This window comes from Anopheles darlingi, chromosome 2 (assembly GCF_943734745.1).
Source record: "Anopheles darlingi chromosome 2, idAnoDarlMG_H_01, whole genome shotgun sequence".
NCBI classification, from domain to species: Eukaryota; Metazoa; Arthropoda; class Insecta; order Diptera; family Culicidae; genus Anopheles; species Anopheles darlingi.
This window is the reverse complement of record NC_064874.1, coordinates 90856902-90864401: the sequence shown is the minus strand read 5'-3', so window position 1 is coordinate 90864401 and position 7500 is coordinate 90856902. Positions and strand designations below refer to the sequence as shown.

The window sequence follows — 7500 nt, the reverse complement described above, 5'->3', positions numbered from 1 at the left end:
GGCCATACCACGCTCGGTTGCTCCCCTCCGCTAGTTTGGGGCCTCCTTCGACCATCTTTCGCTTTGAAACTCACAGGGATTAAAACCTTACAGTACAGGAGGATAACACATTAATTCATTTACGCTAATGTACGTGCACGCTAGCGCACATACTCCCTGGCGACATCTTTACTTGTAGTCCTTGAACGGGTCTCCAAAAACATTCGCAACGTAGGTGATCGAAATGGGGCCACGCACCGCACCGCACGCCGTATGACCATTACATGGCTTGCAGCGACGGTTGCTTCCGCCGATGCTGTTCCCGACTTCCCCCGTTTCGTTTAATGGACTCATTTTTCATTGTCTCTGCGGTCCTAATGTGCTTCTATTGTTGGTCGGTAGAAGGCAGGAAAGAGGGAGTGCGAGAGGAAGAGAAACGCCACGCCGCACCGTGCCTGGAGGGCAGATTTGAACCTGACCGTCGTAAGATTGGTAGAAAATCTTGCTTTTTACGCGTTTTTGGGGTTGTAGGACACGAATAGTGGAAGGCGTTTCCCTAACCGTGCTAGATTGTGGTGTTTCGGAGGAACGGAGGTCGGAACCGTATCGCCTTTGGCTGTTGTAACCACGGTTTCACGGTGGTGCCAGTACAGTTCAAAGTTTGTGTGCATTATTCAAATCCTACTCCTTCCGATCTGTGTCCGACGCCTAATGTAGCGGCGCGGCAGGTCACATGCCTGGCGGTGTGATCTTGCCGTTGCCCCCTAAATCCATCGTGTTGGCCCCCGGGTTGATCTCTCGCTCTGTCTCTCTGTGTAGCTCCCTTGGCCGATCTACGCTGGTGGGCGGCTACCTACGGCGTGGGCAGATGAGAATCGACAGATTAGCGGTTGGCCCCGCTTCGCGACTCGTGGTCGCGCTTGTGACAGGCTTTACCGTGGTCGCAAGCCCCTACGAGAAGCACTTCACACTATACCTTTGCAAACGCAGTGGATGGAACTAGTGAACATTAGAGGACATTCAAATTCGAACAGAACACCCATCAGCAACTACTGGGATTAGTCAGTTTACTTCCTCTGGGGTCAGCTAATAGAGCAGTTAGAGCACCGGACAAGACACCAACCGTTGGTGCAACACGGAGTACACACTCAACACAACCCCCCGAGGGGTATCCATTTTCATCCGATTGCCGCTACTTCATCGAACCATAAACAGCACCAGAAGCTGCTCCAGACCAGAGGCAGTGCGATTGGAGCTCGAATTTTGCGAATTGTGAACGCCGCCGCGGTGCGCTCGAGTTCCTGCCCAAGACCCTGCGTCGAAGATTTATTTTTTTGGTGCACACGGTCTGCGACCCGCGAATATTCCTGGTGGTAATGCCAGAGAATCGTGTCGTGGGGGTGGACACGCCAAGTATAGCGCACCCGATCAAAAGTGGAGCTGCCAAAAACGTGGAAAACCACATTCGGTGGAGGCAGGGGAAATCCGGAATTCTCCTGCTCCCATCCCAGTCTGGATGGATGGATGACCAAATATTCCAGTGTAAGTGAGTGAGTAAGTGCGGTCGGAACACCGAAGTGCACCAGTTTTCGAGCGACTGTTGGACGGTTACGATCACGTTCGTTTTACGTCCCAAGGTCCAAGCTTGGTTGATCCAAGCGCTCCGGGATCGTGAAGGAAGTTGGCGTTTTACATACCGTGTGAGTCATCGTTGAGTGTTCATTGGTTGCAACAAGGTTAAAGGGTGTTAAAAACGTTATTCCGATAGTTGTTTCTGAAAAGTTTCTAAACTTCTTGTGCGTGAACGTTGTGAGAGCGACTTGTTTGACAACGATTGAAGCCAGTAATCGAGAATCCAATCGATTGAATTCAACATCATACATCGAGCCAACCAGAACGCAACAGGTCCTGATAGCCACGGTCTGACGTACTTGCAGTGTCCGTGGAATCTTTTGGTTGACCCGAGTGGCCAGAATCCGGTGTCACGAGCAGGTAAGCTAATGGCGCCCGATACGGTTAGCACGAGTTAGAACACCTCAGTTGTGTTTTACAAAGTTTAGGTCCGAGATTAGCTCCCCCTTTATCGAGTGGTGCTGTCAGATGAGGCCAGTCAAGGTAGAAAGTTAACCTAGAATCGACTCCTTTGCTGCCTGTAGCAGTCTTTTTCCCCGCGTGTGTGCACACAGGTGACGGACTCGATGCTGGTGGCTGGGGGCCTAGGGCTTCAGCTCAGCGCGAAGGCATTGAAAACTCGTACTCGGCGTTCGGTTGGCGTAAAATGTATAATTTTTGACACCCACTCAATCTGGCGTGTCACACATCGTGGATGAAGAGAAGGAGGGCTTCGTGTCGCTATCGCGCGCTGTCTCCCCGCTATACGATCGTGATCGTAAAACATATTGGGCGATTTCGGAGGGAGTTGAGCCCGCTGCCAGCTGTCATAGAAGGTGTCGTTGGGTGATGATGGCTAGCACTAGTACCTCTGTCGGTATTTTGTGGGGCAAAGGCGTCTGGGCCAAACTCCCAGCATTAGCCACCGGATCAATGGAGATGAACAATTTGCTATCGGGTTCGCTAGATCTCGCGAGCGAGCTCTTCTCGTCAGCCTCTTTCCCTCGACACTCGACTGGGCCACTACCATATTTGGGCGAATGAGCTTGAATGTCTTTTCAATATTACTGTTTTGTTTTATTTCGTCCATTTCGGGTCGGGGGGGCGGCCATACGGTGTACGGTGTACTACGCAGTCCGTGGTCGTGGTGGACGCACAGCAGGTACGCGCGCACACGCTGCCGTCTCCTCCTGACGATCGACTTCGCGACGACTGGCGACTGCTGGCTGGACACATGCCCACCGGTAGACCTTCGCCGTAGACCCACTCGCATTTCGGTTTTTGGACGTCTGGTGTGATTCCCTTTTTTCTTGTCTCCTTCTTCAGCTTTGCCAGTATAGCTTTGGTGCTTACACTGCTTCTGGTGTTTGGATTGATATTTTCGGTTTCAATTTTAAGTGCGGCGGGAGGGTGTGGCCTGTCAGTGTTTTATGGTGTCAGGGGCATACCAGATACTTTTGGAGTTGAATAGACTCGCAGGTTTCAACGTATGTCGCTGATGATGATACGTTCTGGGTAACGCTAGAAGCCACCACACCAGCCAGGGATCCATTAATAGACCCACTCTGAGATACCTTCGGAGCGAATGTGTCATACGTTCGCTAGCATCACAGCATTGGCTTTGGAAGTGGGATGACATAAGACCTTGTACACAGTGAAGCATGTCTGCTGATCCGCTTGTAGGGAAGGTTAGCTGTGCTGTAAGCTGTCTGCTCGAACACTTCCAGCCCCATTACAATGCTGTATTCAACGAATTTCCATCAATAAGCCATTACTGAAGTCGGTGGAAGCTAGAAAAGGTTATAACAAGATTCTGACTATAATAGGTCGCTAACGATAAACGCTCAGCTTTCTATGGCATTGGTATCGGAATTGAGATAACAGCTAAATGCCCGGTTTAGGGAGAAAGACAATCTTTTCATTGCCTGAGATTAGCGGCATATGGAAGTGGATTTCATCAGAGAGCGTTGTTGGTGTTGCTGTTGTTGTTGCCACTGTGCCAGCTAATGATGCTTTTCGCTTCTGAGCCGAAAATCCCACACTTAACAACATAAAACCGCAACCGAATTCGGTGGTTTTTTGTAGTAGCATCGGTGAAGCAACGGTTGGACTAGAAACGACCTCATAACTTAGCGTAGCAAGTGCTGCTGCTGTTGCTGGTCCGAAGGCGTGCTGATCCAATGTTTCATTAAGGCTTAAGGGTCATATATTGTCTGAGTTGATGGCACCATCTTCCGGCTTATGCAGACGACGGGTGTTTTGGAAAGACGTGGATAAGACAAGGAGGAGTTCATTCCACGCGATACGCGGGGCGTATATTAGGCAGGAAACACATGATGCGAAGAAGAAAGCATTCAGGAAGTAGCTGTCCGGGACAAACGGCAATCACAAATTGTCACGCACAGTATTGAGTAGGCTTTGTAATTAGCAAACTTTATTATGATTGCGTTTAGTAAGTTACCCCGCTCGTGAAGGCCTCGTGATTGCAAACTGGTATCGTACTGTACGAGCTGCGTGTGGAAGTGAAAAGAGGTTAGTGCTAGAGCGGTGATCGCGCAGACGCCCTAGAGTAGGCGTAACGATGTCGTCTACAGTCTGCCGGTGACCGAGTCCAGTGGCCCCATTCGTGGGCATGATGGGGACCACGGTCCGGACCGACGAGACGGAGCCTTGCAACGCGACTTGCTCACGGTCACGCCGGTGGCACGATTGTACCGTTAAAAAGTACGGCAATCTGACTCCAATCACATCTGCCAGTGTGCATCGTCGCGGTCTTGCGCCAAGCTTTAGCCGATCGCTGCTGGTAGACCCGGTGGTTGGCTGTTCCCGGTGCTGCGTTCCAATTCCGTCGTTGACGCGGACTGGTGGTGCTGCTTGCTGGTGCTCATTATCATGCAATTTTGGAGCGCATCCCAGCAGATCGCGAAGCGAAGCATCTTGGTGGACACATCTGCGTTGAGACCCCGTTGCGTCTCGGTGCGGAACGAGGTGAGCTGTCCCGAAATTTCAAGGACAGTCAGACACGGTGGACCACGGCAAGGAACGGTGGAAAAGAGAAATCATACAGCAAATAAATAATTAAGTGGTTTCGACTCCCGTCGGTGTCAACGTCGGAGGTTTGGCGAGCGGAAAATCGAATCAAGCAAAACGAAATGCTTGCCTCGCTGCCTACGTACATACGGACGAAACGCTCTGTGGACGAGAGCAACATACCCAGAGCAGCACCAGACGTCCGTGACGACAAAGTACATGTTCCGAATTTCATTTACATTTGTTGTACTTTTGCACAAGCACTGTTCTTTATTCAGAAGTAACATTACCACTACTTGTGGCTGCGATTGTGGAGCGCCTTACATTTCCTACCGTTGCTATGATCCCTTGCAACGGATGATACACCGCCTGAATTGTTTCTGAAAAGGAAAACCTGCAAAAAACGTACACTATTCGCACATTTTAAAGATGTGTTTTAATGTCAAGAAATAAGTCGAAAAAAAAGGAATTCAAATTCAGATTAAACTTATAGGATATGCTGCACAAAAGGGCACAGACAGAGTCCAAGGTTGCGCTCTGCGGAGAACCATACCGGACAACATTCACTCGAATTCGCACCCCGTGCACCTCGACCGGGCGCGCGCGCGCGTGTGTGTGTGTAATGGGTGTTAAATTGAATCGAATTTTTGACATTTCACAAAAAAACTCCCTCTGCTTGCTGTGATCGTGGCTAACTTAATTACTTAAATGTTGTTTTTTTGTTACCCTTGATAGCCAGGATTACCAGCATCGGCGATCCGATGCGATTGACTTGCTGGCATGCCCCCTGACGGCGACAACGAATGCCAGAAGCGGTTAGCCTTTGCTGCCAGACGATGTGGACAAGTAAAAATTAGGATTTCAATTTTAATTACCTCGAATGGTGCTGACCTACGACGCATTGAAAGCGGTAACGGTATTGCTAAAACGACTCACTAGCCAAATGTGCCGGGATGGAAACGATCAATGCGTGGCCCTTTTTGCATGAGCAAAGTTCTAGCAAAGGTCTGAGGACTGACTGGAAATCTCAACAATCCGCTCCCTCTCTAACGAGCCACGGAATGAGGCGTAACATAAAGCAAAATTTATTGCACATCTCTCTGCACTGAGCATGGCAATCACACGGTCTTTCAGCATACTATTTCCATTGATATCGGGCCCCCTTTTGTACACGGCGCTCAGCTCTGCAATGCAAATGGTCAACCATAGGGCGGGCCAGAGGAGGTTTTTTCCCTCACCTCCTCACTCAACGCTCGAGTTCCTTTGGAGTTCCCGAAAGGGGTATAGGGGCCATAGGGGCCGTACCGACCGCACTTCAATCGCAGGGAACGGATCTGGCGACGGCGCATTCGCCGAAACCCACTGTGTCACAGTGCGCCATGACAAAGCGCCTTAGAAGCACAAGGACACAAAAAAAGCGTCGCACGTGCTGCGCCTGTAATCACGGTGTGCCCCACAAGCGTGGCCGCTCCATGCGCCGGCAGCATTGAATAGGTTTTCCGCGACGGACCTTTTTCTTTCCGTTCGCTTTCCACCAACCACAGACTGCCCTGGCCTGCAGACTTTGAAAGGGCCTTTCGTAAGTAGAAATGAAAAATATGACCACAAACGGCAGTCTCAAAGCGACACCGCGGCCCACAGGGGCTGGGATGCCGGGCGTGTTGTCCAAGTCCAATAAAACTTATCGATTGCGCAACAATCGACGAGGCTACTTTGGGTGGACGATGCACACCGCCATGCACACCGCCATGCACCAAGATCGATGGCTCGCGATGATGGTCTCGCCGGGCTGGGCGGCCCCATGATGTGGCAGGAATAAACTAGGTCAAGCCAAGAGGTTTTTCCTCTTGGCTCGCCAAATGACTTTTTCTTTTATGGTCTTTCCATCAGCCGAGGGGGGGGGGGGCGCACGCGCTCACGGCTAAACCGTGGTTGTGACAATGTTCCGGAACAAAGATCGGACCGCGCAAATGGTGCGTGGAAAATGGACACACGGAGCGGTGAGCTTAATTACCCAATGATAGGTGGCTGGGTGGGTAGCTGGCTACCATAAATGCGCCTTCACTTAGGCTGTAAGTGTTAAAAATTACGATAGAACAATCGATTTTCGAAAAACAAACCCGCTATAAAGGGCTCGCGCACTGGCTGGCTGGTCAACGACGAGTGGCCCATCGCCATTATTCGGCGCGGTCATAACGGCTGGTCTGGTGGCTCCAGAGTGAAAGTCCGCGGTCCGCGGGTCTCCATCCTACGTGACCAACGCCTCCGTAAACGATGGGCGGGTGGAAAATTGAATTTTACTGCCGCACATTCATCAGGCACCCAATAATGGTTCACTGGGCAGCCGCGTGAAGCAGCACGTAATGAGACTCATCACACAACGGCGTGATAAGAGCGATACGAGGACCGACCTGAAGCTCGGACGCTCGAGAGAGAAGCAGAGAAAGAAGGGATGAGACGAGAGTTAAATGAAACTAAAAACGCGATCGTAGCGGAGCAGATAGGTGTAAATGAGAAATGCTTTGTAACGGAAACAAGCGGAGTGAGGAGCCGTAGTGGAAGCCCTGACAGTGAAAAAACGGAGAACAAGCAGCAGGAAGAAGAATGGGTAAATGGAAAACAAATCAAAGGAAATGAAAATGGAGACGTTGGAAAAACTATCACAGGGCCACAGCAACACTGGGAAACAATTGAACCATGGCGAAACAAAAGACAGGAGGGCTTGCGGTACACACGCCATGGCCACGGCCGGAGTGCAACGTACAGGCGACAGCGCAGCTGATGTTTGTTGCTACTGCGCTTGCTGTCCAACGCTTGTCAGTACACAAGCTAGGCGCAAAAAAAACACAAAAACTTCAAAGTCAAAAGAAGAATGGGAAA

General features: G+C 50.7%; 1 protein-coding gene across 1 annotated transcript in view; it reads left to right on the top strand.

The window, feature by feature from the left end:
* The first annotated feature begins 1024 nt into the window (after window positions 1-1024).
* Window positions 1025-7500, top strand: part of LOC125949083 (mucin-19) — a 48078-nt gene continuing 41602 nt past the window's right edge. Inside the window, exon 1 of the mRNA XM_049675777.1 lies at window positions 1025-1971. The gene's annotated coding sequence lies outside the window, so the exon portion shown is untranslated. The remainder of the gene's footprint in view (window positions 1972-7500) is intronic.